Genomic DNA, 17505 nt, shown 5'->3' with positions numbered 1-17505 from the left:
AACAGTCACTCAACACGAATTTTAATGCAAGCAAATGCACAAGTTATTTACGTATCGATGTGATGTCACCTTGTGAAACGGCCTTACACTTTCTCTTTAAGCTTCAAAATGAATGGGGAAACTTACAATTTCTTAAGCAGGTTTCAAACCTGATCGCGGGTTGATCTTTCTCTCTCACTTCCTTCATTTTTGATTCTGAGATTCTCCTTGGCTGTCGGCGCACCCGTGGGCAGGCTAACCCTACAGACTAGTGAATGCCCCGTTCCTGGGTGGCCAACATGAGTTGGCACACCTCCTGATTTAATGTGCTAGCAACACCAGCACAATGCCTACACACAAAATCACCCGGAGTCCCTTTTATCCGCGCTCGCGAATATCAACCATGTCAGAGCTCAGCTGAAATGGAGCTCGTTTCCAGAACCTCATCGGTCATCAGAGTAACAAACTGTGTCGTCTGCACCCTTCAGAACGCCGCAGGAACAAGATGAGAAGGAGGGAGACCCTTTCTTCCCAGGCCTGGCCTACAGGAGCCTCCTCCAAGGACATAAAATACCAACGGATGAAACGGAGGGAGTGCCTCCTTTCCTCTCAATGTTCCCATAGCGTGAAATCTGCATCCGGACAGAGCTCCAGGGACACTGTTCTTTGAAACCAGGTCAGCTGGCCGAAGTCATAATGAGAACAACCAGATGTGTCACTGATTCACTACGAGGCCACCTTACTGGGGGCCTCTATCTACCTCAGTTTCCTTCTCTTCCAAGCGGTGATCACACTCCCTTATCCTCTCCCTGCAATTTAACCGCCTCCTAAGATTGAGGTGAGATAAAAAAGGAATGAAATTAGGACACTGTCGAGGACATGTGGTAAACGGTCAACAAAGGTTAGAGATTATCAATACCAGCACAACACGTGAGTTCTCTCATTCGTTCTTCAGAGGGACGGAGTCAGACTCTGGTTCTCAAAGTATAGCCCTCACGACTAGCAGCATCAACATGCGGGCACCGGTCAGAAAGGACAAATTCCTGGGCCCTAGCAGAGGCCCAGAGAATCAGAAACTCTAGGGCCCACCAATGCATGTTTCATCGAACTCTCCAGGCAGTGATGGAAAATCTGGGAACCACTAGCTCAGGAGGTAAGAGCTTGAAATGTGGCACCAGAGACATGGGTCAAATTCCTTGTCTGCCACTTACTTGCTATACAACCTAGGGCAGGTTGTTGACCTTAAAAAACCCGTTTCTCGGGGTGCCTGGGTGGCGCAGTCAGTTAAGCGTCCGACTTCAGCCAGGTCACGATCTCGCGGTCTGTGAGTTCGAGCCCCGCGTCGGGCTCTGGGCTGATGGCTCGGAGCCTGGAGCCTGTTTCTGATTCTGTGTCTCCCTCTCTCTCTGCCCCTCCCCCGTTCATGCTCTGTCTCTCTCTCTGTCCCAAAAATAAATAAACGTTGAAAAAAAAATTAAAAAAAAAAAACACCTGTTTCTCGATCTTCTTTTCAAAGGTGGGTGGATTACGAAGTTTAAATGAGACCTGACTAGCATAATGCTTGACAAACGGTGAGCTTCAATATACATTAGACACTATACGTTAGTGAAGTGAGCCTCGGGCAACGTGCCGAATATGGCAACTCGCCATATTTCCTCTGCAAACCTGGAGTCAATCTGAACCCCCTCGGAGTCAAAAAAAAAACCTGTGCTCTTGGAGCTGTGCTTAAATTCCATCTCAGATCATAAACCGCCCAGGAAAAGTGACCAAGGGATTAGATACTGTATCAAAAAATCTCCGTACCATAGGAAATGGCCTTGTCTTCACCCATTGTAAGACTGATCTCTGTCTACCTTGATAAAGTGGATTATTAGATAAGGCCCCTTGGCCAAGTTACCTTGCATATTATTCTGTTCTCTTTCCCTAACCCCTTTTATCGATGCCGTCTAAAACACACACACATCCTAAAGAAATGGATAAGACACAGAAATGACAAAAGAGTGGTATTACACAAATTTTATCCTGGTACCAAGTCAACATGTTTAAGCACGAGGGGGACAGGAATATATTTATCACTCGAAGAATGAAAAGTCACAAAAGCTTCAGAACATGGGTTATGATTACAAGTTACGGTAATTTGACTACACTTGGAAATAATCCAGTTTCTCCTATTAATTGTTCAGTAGATAATAAGCATTTTATTAACTGTCACTGTTCCAAGACTAGAATTACATCTATAGGTACCCATGTAATTACGAGCTCAGTTAAAAATTCAGACGTTTCCATCCTCAGGAATTTTAACATAGAAGTTATTTGCAGTGTGACTTCAAAAATCAATCAGATGCTTTATATTCTGTACCTGGATAGCTAGCTAGCTTTTCTCCGCACTCTATCAATAAGTAAAACCATTAAATACATATTCGTACATTTTAAAATTTTAGAATGTAATTCTTACCCGAATTACAAGATACAAATAGAATGACATTCTCAGGTACCAAACAGAATTAAGCACTCCATTATGCTGTTATCCTGAGAATGGGAACGTATTACTATGACATAGTAAGAAGTCAACACAAAACAAAAAGAAGTAACAGGTGCATTCCAAAATCAGAAACGATAGGACTTAGAACAAACACAGTAAGCAGAAATGTTGATTAGTTTCTCAACTTCTTCGTCTTGTTTTGGACAAGGAATCTCTGAAACATTCAGTCTTTCTCTGATGTTGAGGAAGTAAACATCGATGGAGTTTTGTGGTTGTTGTTGGTTCCTCACAAAGGAGGAACATCATGCAAAAAGCCTGAAACTAACAAGAGTCTTTATGCTAAATTCCAGAGACTACTCTTTGCTTTAAAAACAGCCCTCTTTTGCACCGTGACTAATGTGAAGAAAATGGCAATTTACTGCGGCACTGTGCCAACGGTGACATGCGAAATTTGCACTTCGCGTGGTATTTCCCCTCTTTGCGGGCATTATGTCATCCCCGTACATGAGCCGTCCGTTAGTATTTACTGTCAATCATGGATACCTGTCCTATGACGTGAGACGCCACACAGACTAAATATTGACAATTACGTGACGCCGAACACTGTGTGTGAGCAAGCACAAAACCAGAACGGAGTTTGAACTCACTGCACTAAAAGATAAGGCACTGGACAGAGAAAACCATTCTCAGGTTAACAGAGCTCTTGCCACGATTCAAGTCCCCCAAATATATAGTTTGGCCTGAATGTTAATAAAGGTCTTAACAGTTATTTTTACTTCACAGCATCTGCTGTGGCCATTGTTAACTCAAAGCAGAGTTCGTATTGTGAGCGGTCTATGATCACTGCAGAATCTGTCCACACTAACACTGCTGAACTGCTCTGAAACAACAGGGAAGAAGTAAGGATGTGGCTCACGATTTGGATTTTGAAAGAAGGGCAACATGTTTTCTAATTTTAATTCATAATGATGTTGATTAGGCCCCTCTGCTTCTATCACCGTGCTAGTCCGGGGAAGCAGCCAAGGGACAGAAAGAGGGGAATGACAGGAAGGCGTGAAGAGGGGCAGCAAGAAGCAAACAACTTTTTTTTTTTTAATCTTTATTTATTTATTTTGAGAGAGAGAAGCAGGGGAGGGGCAGAGAGGGAGAGAGGGAGAGGGAGAATCCCAAGCAGGCTCCACGCTACAGCACGGAGCCCAACACGGGGCTTGAATCCATGAACCGTTAAGATAGTAACCTGAGCCGCAGTCGAGAATTGGAGGCTTACCTGACTGAGCCACCCAGGCGTCCCGAGCAAATGACTCTTAAGAGAAACTGGACAAACCAAGTCAGAGGAGGGTAAGAAGGTTAACTCTGTGTCTCTGTGGAAATTCACTAAGATTCTTCAAAAGGAGTCATGTGAGATAGGAGGACCACAGACAGGGACAGTGCTGAGCCCGGTACACCGGGTCAAGGAAGAGACCGGGGCTCCGTGATATCAATGGCTCGCCCAACGTCTCAAAGCTGGGAAGGCGTGTAACTGGGCAGCCCAACCAGCCCATTTCTTCAGGCTGAGTTCAAGTACTCTTTGCACCTGCCCGGGCTCCCAGACAGTCCTTCCTTGTGTCGGCCCAGGGTCTGGTCTTCCTGTAACTTTTACCCGCTGGTGCACGCTTTTTCCCTTTGGTATCCCTTTGATCCCTTTGGTATCCCCTGGTACCAAAGAGAAGTAGTGTAATCCCTCTTCCATGTGATGGGCTTTCAACTATTTGAACACAACAGTCTTGTTTCCCAAACCTGCTCTCCTAGAACCCAAATGCCTGGTTCCCTTCACCTCGCTCATAATTCCTTCTCTTCTCAAAAGCCTGCCAGTCGTCAGTCCGTAATCCACCCCATTCTCCCTGCTCTGCAATCACGTCCCATCAATGATTATCAAGCATGGATCTCCCCTCTTAGAGTTCATTTTTTCCTCCCGGCAGCCTACAAACAATCCCTCCACCCTAAAAAAGCCTTGCCTCAAATCTTCTGGTTCCTCTTTGACATTCACTTCCTAATCATTTATTCATTCCAACCTAGAGATCTGAAATCCGTGGAGGACTTTAGGAGGCCCTATCACCTCCCTTAGACCTAACCCCTTCTATAGCTGCTTCATGAATACACTACCGAAAGGCAGTATTTGTGGGTAATTCACCTTGGAAAAAGCACACTGCTTATGCTGTTGGTTTGGGGACTCAGCGACATCATCTGCAAAAATGTCGAAGCTTAGAATATGCTACGTAAAAAGAAGCTGACTTTTACGTACAGTAATTACACTGAAAATATAAAACACTCCCTGTTTACCACGTACCACACACATGCGTCAATACACATGAATGTGCACGCTAAATCCTCATAAAACTCTGCGAACTAGATACAAGTATTGTTGCATTTGAATAGCCTGTGTAGGGGGCACCTGGGTGGCTCAACTTGGTTAAGCGTCTGACTTCAGCTCAGGTCGTGATCTCGCAGTTCGTGAGTTCGAGCCCCGCATCAATCAGGCTCTGAGCTGTCAGCCCGGGAGCCTGCTTCTGATTCTGTGTCTCCCTCTCTCTCTCTCTCTCTGGCCCTCCCCCGCTCATGCTCTGTCTCTCTCTCTCTCAAAAATAAACATTAAAAAAAAAAAACTAGAAACAAAAAATGAATAGCCCATATAGGAAAAAATTTTACTTATGATCCAGTAAGCACACGACTGGGTAACATACACCTCTTCTAGTCAACATCTGCCGTTTCCAGCCATCTGCTGTATCATGCAGTATGTGGCCATAACTGTTGTTTTCTAAAGCATGCATTCCTCTGTTCATATGCTATCTGCATGTGACTCTCCTCCAGCTTCTGGAAGAAGTGGCAAGGGAGGGACTCCTTTAAAAAGCTCTGGAGGGAGAGGAGAAGGGCCTGGATGCTGAAGCAGCATCGAGGGGGGACAGGAACACCCTGCGGCCCTAGTCACCGCCCGAGGGGCTCCTGTAAGGAGGTAATGGTCGCGAGCTCCCCTACACGGGCGTTCACGCCAACCACCTTCACCAGAGGCTCTGAAGGGAGTAGAAGGTAGAGTCCAATCACAGAAAGCAGGAAAGAGGCAGATCAAGGACACACAACTCTCACATTCTTTGAAGACTTGCCCAAAGATCAAAAGTAGCTTTTAAAAGATACTCATCTTTTTTACATGATGTGTAGACTCCACTGCAGTTTCCTTTTTTTTTTTTTTTCAGAGAGAGAGAGAGAAACAGAGAGAGAGAGAGAGAGAGAGAGAGAGAGAGAGAGAATCCCAAGAAGGCTCCGTGCTCTGCACTGAGCTGGATGTGGAGCCTCAGTCCCACAACCGTGAGATCGTGACCTGAGCTGAAATCGAGAGTCAGACACTTAACCAACTGACCCACTCTGGCGCCCCTGAATTGCAATTTCTACATACAACTATATGATTTACACACGCCATTCTGAAACAGGAGGTTATAAAATGGTTCGCCTGAATTGGTTATACTGTCTGCCTATTTTAACTGAAAAAAGTTGGTGCCTATAAGGTCAAAATCGTGGATTACATTTCCAACAGGAGCTCTTTAATGTAAGCTCAGACTGAAAGTGTGGATTTACAGCAGTGACTCTCAAACCGACGTGTACATCCAACTCATCTGAAAGGCTTATTAAAACAGATTGCTGGGCCCACCCTCAGAGTTTCTGCCTCAGTAGTTGGGGAGCTGGGGTCTGGAAATCTGCGATTCTTACAAGTCCCCATGTGATGTGACGCTGTGGTCCCTGGACCATACTTTGAGAACCACCAGTTAAACCACAAAATCACACCCCTAATCCACCTAGGTGATGGAGAAATGAAGACAAACTCCATTTAAAAATGAAGCTGGAGGGGAGCCTGGGTGGCTCAGTTGGTTAAGCCTCTGACTCTTGGTCTCAGCTCAGGTCATGATCTTATGGCTCGTGAGTTCAAGCCCCACACCAGGCTGTGCACTGACAGTGTGGAGCCTGCTTGAGATTCTCTCTCTCTCTCTCTCTCTCTCTCTCTCTCTCTCTCTCTCTCTCCCCTCCTCCTCCTCTCTGTCCCTCTCCCACTTGTTCTCTCTCTCTCTCTCAAAATAAATAAATAAAATTTTATTTATTTATTTTTTTAATTTTTTTTTTTAACATTTATTTATTTTTGAGACAGAGAGAGACAGAGCATGAACGGGGGAGGGTCAGAGAGAGGGAGACACAGAATCTGAAACAGGCTCCAGGCTCTGAGCTGTCAGCACAGAGCCCGACGCGGGGCTCGAACCCATGGACTGTGAGATCGTGACCTGAGCCGAAGTCGGCTGCTTAACTGACTGAGCCACCCAGGCGCCCCAATAAATAAAATTTTAAAAAATGTTTTATAAAGAAACTGAAACTGGAGGCAAAAGCCTGTGCTTCATAAATACCCATATTACGAAAACTATGGAATTAATGGCTTAATAATTCTCAGATTAGGGCCACTTCATTTAATTTTAAGTAAGCATTTTTTTCCCTCAAGGAACATTGAAACAATTTTAAAATAAGTTCTTTGAAAGCAGGCTTTCCTTTTTCTTTCATTTTCTCACCTGCATACAACAAAATAGTAACAAGTACTCAACATCGGTAGTCGTCAGGAAAACGAAAATAAATAACATGATGAGGTACCAGTTCATCCCACCAGGATGGCTATGAGTAAGACAACAGCAGCAACACCCCCAACATAGAAAGTGCTGGCACCGAGGTGGAGAAAGGGGAACCCCGTACATCGTGGGCGGGCAGGTAAAATGGTGTAGCCTCGGCAGAAAAGTCTGGCACTTTCTCAAAGAGTTCAACACAGAATTACTCTACGACCCCGCATTTCTGCTCCTGAGTGCACGCCCAAAAGAACTTACAACAGGTACCCAAGCAATTACGTGTACATGCATGTTCACAGAAGCACTATTTACAGGAGCCAAAAAGTGGCCACACCTCAAACGTGCATCAGTGGATGAATGGATATACGACGTGCGGTCTGTACATGCAACGCAGTGTTGTCATCCCACCGTAAAAAGGAAGGAAGTGCCTATACAAGCTACGCGCGGATGGCCTCCAAAATACGATGCTAAGTAAGGCCAGACCCAAAAGGCCACATATGATATGATTCTAGGCATATGAAGTACCCAGCACGGCCAAATCCATACAGATAGAAAGTACGGGAGGAGTTGTCGGGAGCTAGGGGGAGGAGTGAGTGGACAGAGACTCTGGAAGGGCAGAAATGTTCTGGAATCAGACAGAGATAGTGCTTGCACAACCCTGGGAATTGTCGTAAATGCCACTGAACTGTTCGCTTTAAAGCGGTTAATTACGTGGTGTGTGAACCGAACCTCAATAAACTATTTTTTTGTAAATAGCAACGGGTCATAACAATGCAAAGACTCCAAGTGAGTAAGGTATTTTCACAAGAGGAAGTTAAATAATAAAAATGCGTGAAAATGCGTAACTTCACTAATAATAAAAAGAAGTGCCAAAGAAAACGAGGCTTGATTTAATTTGCAGCCTATTAGGGTATCAAGTTTTTGTTTTTGTTTTGCTTTGTCTCAATGAAACGCAGTTCTGGCGAAGATGTGAGGAATCAGTTACTTTCATTTGTTGCTGGTAATTTCGCAACTTGATACATTCCTTTTAAGAGACAGTTTGGCAGTATTAAAAAAACCATTGAAATGCTGACTCCATTTACCCTAGGAATGCCATTCTTACCCAGTCCCCCTGACTCCTGTCCCAGAGGACCACTCCAACACAGGCTCGGCTGCCATCTAAGGCGGCTGACGGCCTGCTCTCCCCGCCGCCCCCCCCCCCCCCCCCGCCCTAGCCTGTTCTCTGAGCTTCTCAGAGGCACGGCCCCTGCTCTCTTCTCTGCATTCCCGGCATCACGTCCACTTCATACGTAGCCAGCTCGTAATCCGTGCTGACTGAATGGACGCAGGTTAGAAGGAAAGAACTGGAAAGGAATGAAAACAATTACGGAAGGGCTGTTGTTGGTTTGTTTGTTTGTTTTTAATTTTCAATGTATATAAATGTAACAGTAAATGCATTTACTGTGAGCAAGATGAAGGTTAGCATTTAGGTGATAGTTGATGACTACGCGGATGAACAGTCGATAACAAGGTGAGAGTTAACTATGGGACAGGCTAGGAGAAAAATCTTTCAATACGGCCCCCAAAATCTCTGGCCCTGTAACTTATTTCAGCCTATTATAATTACATCATGCACCACAAATGAACAGCTAAACAGAAAACACATTCTTCGTTGCAGAGAGGTAAGAGAATTTATTGCAGGTGTTTCGATAATTCGGCAATTTTTACCAAGTATTTGACCCTACGGAAGAAAACAGGGTGGTCAACACACTTTAACCTGAACCTCTTCTGTGTCCTAAGTGTCAAGAAATGTTTGCCCACTGGATTACTTGGTTTTGGAAAACAGCTTGAGATTTTAAGTGGCTATGTCGGTAAAGAAGGTAGGAATGCGGGCGAGAGGAAGAGGGCTTAACAGATTATTATCCCAACAAACAAACCCACCACCAAGACTGCCCCGTCCTCCTGCCTCCCGCTCAGACAGGACAACCACCACGGGCTCCATCCCAGACAAGAATGCAAGACGCTGGAGGACTTACTCTGGAGGATGTGCTGTCCCCAGAACAACAAAGAAGGGACCCACAGCACACCCCTCTGGATGGCTAGAACCTTGCTGGATTCGTCCTCTTCCTTCAAGAGGTGTCCCGAATGGTTGCAATGATCCTGCACTCATTTGATCAAAAGCTAAGGAACTAGAGGGCTCCTGGGCGGCTTAGTTGGTTGAGCGCCCAACTCTTGATTTCGGCTCAGGCATGATCTCACGGTTCGTGGGTTCAAGTCCTGCCTCAGGCTCTTCGCTGACAGTGTGGAACCTGCGTGGGATTCTCATTCTCTTTCTCTCTCTCTGCCCCTCCCTTGCACTCTCTCTCTCAAAATAAATAAATAAACTTAAAAAAACACAACAACAACTAAGTAATTAGGAAGATGTTTTTTAATCCCTAACACTTTATTACATAGGGATAACCCCAGGTAACAAGCGGTTTCATTCCAGGCTGTTTTTCTTAAATAAACGTATGCACCCATATACGGAAGCGCATACAATATTATGCACATTTTTAGAAGATTGGTGTTAAACTAAATAAACTATACAGACACTACAGTTTTGAGCCTTGCCCTAAAAAACGCAGCTAATATATTCTCATTATGAAAAATATATAAAATAGAATAAACTATTATTAAAGTCCTGCCTTCATTTCCCTATAGAATGATCTATGTTCCAATACGTTGGTTCTTTTCAGTCCATCTATAAATCCACATGCGATTATCAAACATACAAACAGGCTCATACTGTGTGCATTTTCTAGGACTTTATTTAGTTTGCAATACAAGTTAGAAACCTTTCAATGATCGACGCTACAGGTTGACCTCAATCTTCTAATACCTACATACACAGAATGGATTACAGCCCATTATTTGACTAATCACTAATTAACAGACATCAGTTTCAACTTCCTTCGAGAGGAATTAATGCTTCAATGAACATACTTGTAAATATTTTAGCTCTCAGAGTATATTTTAGAATAAATTTCTGACAATGAGTCAAAGAACATACCTACTTGTAAAATTCAAAAGTGTCAGTGTGCATTAGAGAGACGTTAAAGACATATTACCATTGGAATTTTTTTGAATGTTCACTTATTTATTTTGGGAGCGAGTGAAAGCGTGCACACAGGAATGGTAGAGAGGGAGACAGAGAATGCCAAGCCGATTCCGTACTGTCAGTGCAGAGCCCGACACAGGGTTCGATCCCATGACCCTGGGATCATGACCTGAGCCAAAATCAAGAGTCGGACGCTAAACCGACTGAGCCACCTAGGTGCCCCATCACTTAAATTTTTTAATTCTGACACCTACTCTCCTCCACGTGGGCATTAACCAATTTGCACTCTCATCCACAATGGAAGTCAGCGCCATTACCCCTGATATGGTCGAAAGGGGAGGAGGAATCTAATAATTATTAGTAAGGTTTGTAACTTTTATTTTATTCCTCTTTTTTTTTTTACATTAAAAAAAAACTGTTTATTTTTATGGGGGGGGGGTGGAGGACAGGCAGTGAGAGAGAGGGCAACAGACTCTGAAGCGAGCTCTGTGGTTTCAGCAGTGAGCCAGATGTGGGGCTTGAACTCACAAGCCCTGAGATAATGACCTGAGCTGAAGGTGTACCCTTAACCAACTGAGCCACCCAGGTGCCCCTGTCACTTTTCTATATGTTTATTTGCTTCCTTTGTGAATTGCTCTTTTCTTTTTAATTTGAGAGAGAGAGAGAGAGAGAGAGAGAGAGAGAGAGAGACCAAGGGCAGGGGAGAGGAGCAGAGGAAGAGAGAGAGAGAGAGAGAGAGAATTTAAACCTGACGCAGGGCTCGATCCCACGACTGGGATCAAAACCTGAGCCAAAATCAAGACTTGGACGCTCAACTGACTGAGCCACCCAGGAGTCCCTAAACTGACCTTTTTGAAACTGTGCGGTCTGCCCTTCTTATTGATTTGTAGCAACCTGTGATATACGCTGGCATTAATCCTTTGTCAAGTTGCAAATATTTTTTTCCCATGGATACTACTTGTCCGTGAACTTTGTTTACGATGAGTATAATAAGACTGATTATTTAAAAGTGTTGGAGGGCACCTGGGTGGCTTAGTCAGTTAAGCGTGCGACTTCAGCTCAGGTCACGATCTCACAGTTCGTGGGTTCGAGCCCCACATCAGGCTTTGTGCTGACAGCTCAGAGCCTGGAGCTTGCTTTGAGTTCTGTGTCTCCCTCTCTCTCTGTCCCTTCTCCGCTCACACTCTCTCTCAAAAATAAGTAAACATTTGGGGCGCCTGGGTGGCGCAGTCGGTTAAGCGTCCGACTTCAGCCAGGTCACGATCTCGCGGTCCGTGAGTTCGAGCCCCGCGTCGGGCTCTGGGCTGATGGCTCGGAGCCTGGAGCCTGTTTCCAATTCTGTGTCTCCCTCTCTCTCTGCCCTTCCCCAATTCATGCTCTGTCTCTCTCTGTCCCAAAAAAAAAAAAAAAAAAAAAAAAAGATAAAAGTGTTGGGAAAATTGGATGGCCAGTTAGGGGAAAGAAGCTAGGTCCCAGATCATCCTTCCAAAAAAAGTTAATTCCAGATAAATCAAAAGAATCGTATGGGATAAATGAAACTGAAGTACGAAACCAACTAGCACAAAAGATACACAAAAATTCTTTAAGACTTCCGGGTTCCATTTCCACATCCAGTGTTTCAAATTGTGGTCCTTTAACACTTGCCATTGAAAATAAATACAATGAGAACACAATCATATGAGAAATTGTAAAGAGCTGCTGACAGAGACATTAAGCTTACAGGTTGCTCTCTTTGTTGGAAAGGCAATTAACGAGAATCAGAAAGGTGTTGAAGTCATATTAGCGCCAGACAGACTTTCTCCTTTACCTGACTGGAAGAGCTGAAAGAAAAGTAAAATAGAAAAATAATATGACTGGGGCGCCTGGGTGGCGCAGTCGGTTAAGCGTCCGACTTCAGCCAGGTCACGATCTCGCGGTCCGGGAGTTCGAGCCCCGCGTCAGGCTCTGGGCTGATGGCTCAGAGCCTGGAGCCTGTTTCCGATTCTGTGTCTCCCTCTCTCTCTGCCCCTCCCCCGTTCATGCTCTGTCTCTCTCTGTCCCAAAAATAAACGTTGAAAAAAAAATTTAAAAAAAAAAAAAAAGAAAAAGAAAAATAATATGACTAATGTGATGTCCCTGTTCTACTACTCCCACCTTGGGAAACCTGGTCCCAGACCAATGGAAGACCCCCAGCAAGGAGTTGGCATAACAGGGACAGATTTTAATTTAGGAGAGTGAACCTAACGGCAGCGCACTGAACGGAATGAAGCAGTGGTCCCCGAACCAACAGCGTTAGCATCATCTGGTGACTTATTAGAAATGCAAGTGATCCACCCCCTCCCCTCAAACCACGAAGTCAGGAACTCTGAGGGTGGGGCCGCACCCTGCACCTGCCTCCGACGCCTGCTACAGGATGAGAGGCCCTGGACTGGAGAGACGCTGAAACATCTCAAGGTTCCAGTTTACCGTCACGTCGTAAGCAACGGCAATTGACAAGGAGAAAGGAAACCAACATGGTGGCAGACAGGAGGGCTGTCTAGGGAAGGTGATAGCAGCATCTGAGGCTGCCGGGGAGGAGAAAAGCCTCCTAGTATATGCAGAGTTCCCGGCCATGGATATTTGGAAGTGGAAGCTGGATAAAGAAGTGCTGGAGTGTTACGGAAACAATGCGTTCCCTGCACACGAAAGAGGTTGACTGAGCAAGTCTCCGATTCTGTGCTTTGAGTAGAGCGAGATCAGGATGGGTAAGCAAAGTCATCGGGAATTAATTTAAGATATGCCATGTGTGAGGTGGCAGAGGGACACACAGGTGAGATATGGACCCAAATTTCCACAGGGGGATGGGAAGCTGGAAGAGATCAATGAGCCAGACGAGGCCTTGCTTGGGATGTGCCCACAGTCAACCGGACAAAAGCAGATGGCAAAAAGGCGGCTTAGAAAACGGACTTCCACCGGAAGAGGGGAAAAGCCCCAGTTCACTCTCTGATCGTTTCATTCCTGCCAATAGGAAGTAACGAGAAACTCCCCACAGAGGAACATTTCATTCACGCGTGCATCGGGTCACCAAATATTGACCGAACGTCTCCTCCAAGCTCCGGACTTACAGGATGTGTGAGGCATGGGTCTCGTCCGTCCCCCAGTGGTTTCTCCACAGATGACCGGTGACCGGCTGCCCTCTAGATGTAGGCCTGGCCTAAAATTCTCGCCCCGTGATCGCTAAGTGTTTGCTTTGAAAACCCATCCCTGAGTGTGTGCCTGTTTGTTGGACGACCAGAAAATCACTGAATTCACACGAGGGAGGCCGTTCAGCCGAACACAAAGTAATCCTCTTAACACCATATCAGACTCTCCACGGACTGAAGCACCCAGCTCTCCGGCTTATGTCCCACCGACCCCATGTTTGTTAAAAGGGAAGGAATCTCGGCAGCCGGGAAACCCGGCAGGCAGAGGCGACACGGGGACGGCCTCTCCTCAACACGCTGACCAGGCCTTCACTACCGTGCTCTCCTGCCACCTGACCGCGGGGAGCTGCCACTGCTCATGCCGAGACCTCGTAACCCCAAGCCCAGCTGTTGTCGGTACTGTTTATTTTTTTTTTTAACGTTTATTTATTTTTGAGACAGAGAGAGACAGAGCATGAATGGGGGAGGGTCAGAGAGAGGGAGACACAGAATCTGAAACAGGCTCCAGGCTCTGAGCTGTCAGCACAGAGCCTGACTCGGGGCTCGAACTCACGGACCTCGAGATCATGACCTGAGCCGAAGTCGGCCACTTAACCGACTGAGCCACCCAGGCGCCCATCGGTACTGTTTAACAGCGTTACTGGAGGGGCACCTGGGTGGCTCAGTCAGTTAAGCACCCGACTTCGGCTCAGGTCCCGATCTCACAGTCCGTGAGTTCGAGCCCCATGTCAGGCTGTGTGCTCACAGCTCGGAGCCTGGAGCCTGCTTCGGATTCTATGTCTCCCTCTCTCCTGACCCTCCCCCGTTCATGCTCTGTCTCTCTCTGTCTCAAAAATAAATAAACATTTAAAAAAATTTAAATACTGGAATGTAACTTCTGCACCATAAAGTCTGCCCATCGCTTAATCGTACAAATCAGAGACTTTGAGTAAATCCATGGAGTTAGAAACACCACGCAAGCTAAGTTTAGCACGTTCCCACCAATCCCCGAAGATCCCTTGTGCCTAGGTGCAGTCACCCCCTGATCCCTACCCCCTGCCCCGGGCAACCACCAATTTACCGTCTGTCTCTACAGATTTGCTTTTCTGGAATTTCACCTAAACGGAGTCCTACGGCGTGTGGCTTCCTGTGCCTGTCTTTTTATTCGGCACGTCGTTTGGGTTTTTTTGAGGCTCATCCATATTGCTGTGTGCGTGTCAAGAATCTGTTCCCTTTCTTGAAAAATAGCATTCTATTGTATGGATGTACCACGTTTTGTATCCGCTCGCGGCTTTACAGACTTTGGGACTGTTTCTGCCAGTGTGAATAAGGCTGCTATAAACATGTGCAAACGAACCTAGCGTCTGCGAGAGGAAAAAAAAAAAAAAATGATCCGACTTCAAGCTCGGCGTGAAGGGCCAAGTCTCACGACGTGGTTGGCACGAGCTACTGGCACCGTGGGCCACAGACGCAAAACATGAGAGAAGAAAGAAAAACCAGCTCGGACCAACAAGGGAGTCGCTTATTAACCTCATTAACACCAGAAAATCACGATGTTTGCCGGCTGGCAGAGGGTGGCGGTCCTACACGACCTCGCTTGCCTGGAAGCAGGACATCTGCACTTCGGATGCCTGCTCCTCTGACTGCTGAAAGCCTCAGTGAGCCCACAAGAAGCAAAAAACCGTGAGCCTGACATACAAGCAGCAGAAACGTGCTTTCGTGTGCTATGTGCAACTCCCTCGGCCTGGACACCCTCCCTGCCTCCCCTTTTCCAGTGCTCTCTCCTTCCCCAGTTTCTCCTTACGCTTGTCCTTTAAAACCCAACTTCCTTAAGAGGTCATTCAGAAAGCATCTTCTTCCCAGGCAAGCCTTCCTGCCCCCGAGGCTGGGCCGTTTAATTGCACTGGGTGAGCTCCGGTTTGGGAACTGGTTTTCCCATTCAGACTGGTCATTTTCCGCACTGTTTATATTTTTCTAGTTCACTTGTCTATTCTGTTCACTAAGTCCCTCCCGGTTTTTTTTCTGAGCGCATGGCACAGCACTGGCTCAACAGACGTTAGAGAAAACGAGTGAGTGAGTGATTTCTAGCCACACCTCTCCGTGGAGATCCTGCATACCAGAGCCAACATCTACCTGATAATTCCATGGGGGGGGGGGGTGGTTCATAGCCACACGGAATGTTTAACTCCCATGAAACATAACCCGTGACCCCCAACCGCACTCCTTCCCTGAGACTCCCTGTCTTGGAAAATGCCATGATCTTCAACCCAGATGCTGGAGTCACAGCTCCTGATGCCCGCCCCCCCCCCCCCCCACAGTCAATCCATCAGAAATCCTGCAGGCTCAGCCTCCAGACGCAGCCTCCACCCGCACGGCTCACCTTCTCCACCTCCCTCGACGGCCGGCTCTCGCCGCGGTCCCCACACCCCTCTCCTCCGAAGCGCCCACGCTTACCGGCGCGGTGCGTATCCTTCCAGATCCGTCTCTGCACATAGCTAGAAAACCATTCGCAGCGTTAACATAAATAATACACCGCAGGCGTCATTCTGCAGTTCACTTTACTCATTCAACAATGTAACTTGGGACCTTTCCTTTACCATCTCATTTTTGACAGGCTTAGATCACGGTTTATTTGGCCTTTTCAGCACAGTCCAGTACTGATGGACACTCAAACCGTATCTAAAAGCAACACCGGACTGAATATTCCAGAAGGCACTGCCCACTGCACAGCTACCCACAGGCTCGCAGGAGGGCAGCTCCTCAGGGGAAGGTGACTTCAGGCCGAGGTGCCTGGTGGGGGGGAGGGGGGGGGTTCTGGCTCTGCAGCCCCGAGCCCGGTGGCTGTGGGACGGAGGGCACAGCTACGGCGGGCCGGGTTCTGGCCGCCACCACGAGCAGGCCGCTGGTTTCAAGGCTGGAGAATTCTGAGAATTAAAAGCCCTGGTGACTCGTGGGGACGTGTCTGGTGCTTCACTCCTACCCTCTGGTTTTGACTACTTATAGTTTACGTCTACGGACGTTGTTCCACGTAGGGACAAAGCCAACGCATGGCATAATGTTCGTCACGGGAAGCTTGTGTTGTTTCAGCAGATCCCCACTTTGTCAAGCCTGCCCGGATGAACGCCCCAAGAAAGTGTGTGGGTTTGGCCCCGTGAGCACTGCATTCCTGACAGGTTTGACTGGAAAAGTTTCCTTGATGCTCTGGTGATCCCATTAGCAGAGCCTGGTCGGTCTTGCATTAAGGGGTCTCTTGAGGACCGACCCAAATGGAGGATCTAGCATTTCACCGCCAGGGACCTTGCAGGGGCCCAGAGTGGAGAAGGGAGTCTCAGGTAAACACAGGTCTTCGAGAACGTGAAGACCACAGAGACGTCTGACCAGATTCCCACAAATTAAACCACGTCCGACTGCTTCCAAAGAGAGCCCTGAGGTGCAGGAGGCCTCGGCCTCTGTGTACCTGAGGCTTCTCATACCAGAGGAAACGCACCTGCTGGAAGGCGTGCTTGTTTCAAAGCTGACTGTTTATAAACAGGCAAGAAATGTATGCCTGGACCCATAAATGTTACTTGGAAATTCTGGGGATAACATCGGCTACGGGCTTTTGAAGATAATTTATTTATTTACTTATTTATTTGAGAGACCAAGAGTGAGCACGAGTGGGGGAGGAGGGCAGAGAGAGAGAGACTCGTAAGCAAGCTCCACACTCGGTGCGGAGCCGCAGGGCTCGATCCTACGACCCTGGGATGATGACCTAAGCTGAAATGAAATGTCAGACCCTCAACTGAGCCACCAGGCGCCCCCTACTTTTTAAACTTAGTTAAGTTGTGGTCGGTAGTTTCTATAGAGTATCTATTCACATATTTTATATATAATGTCACCGTTAAGAGGAGGAAACATCCATTCAAGTATTTTAGGTATAATGTCTTCATTATGAAGAGAAAACATCTTTCTATCCTTTAGCCATTCTTAAACGTTTCTTGGTGTACATCAAAGGAGTATAACAAACACTTAAAGCTTCTGACCAAAGATCCTACAGTTTACTTCCATTTCTTTGTAATAGACTGTTTTCTATCAAATTTAAAGGTTATAATTTTAAGGTATTAACACTGGGACCTAATTCGCCTCTTCTGTGACATGCGTATACTGGACTGAGCCAGACTTGAATTTTTTATTATTCATTTATTTATTTATTTATTTTTA

General features: G+C 46.5%; 1 protein-coding gene across 1 annotated transcript in view; it reads right to left on the bottom strand.

The window, feature by feature from the left end:
* Nucleotides 1-17505, bottom strand: part of WWC2 (WW and C2 domain containing 2) — a 208667-nt gene that overhangs the window by 107883 nt on the left and 83279 nt on the right. The gene's annotated exons all lie outside the window — the stretch shown is intronic.

The sequence above is a fragment of the Prionailurus viverrinus genome, chromosome B1, assembly GCF_022837055.1.
Source record: "Prionailurus viverrinus isolate Anna chromosome B1, UM_Priviv_1.0, whole genome shotgun sequence".
Classification (NCBI taxonomy): Eukaryota; Metazoa; Chordata; class Mammalia; order Carnivora; family Felidae; genus Prionailurus; species Prionailurus viverrinus.
The sequence above is the reverse complement of the archived record's forward strand: the minus strand, read 5'-3'. Positions and strand labels throughout refer to the sequence as shown.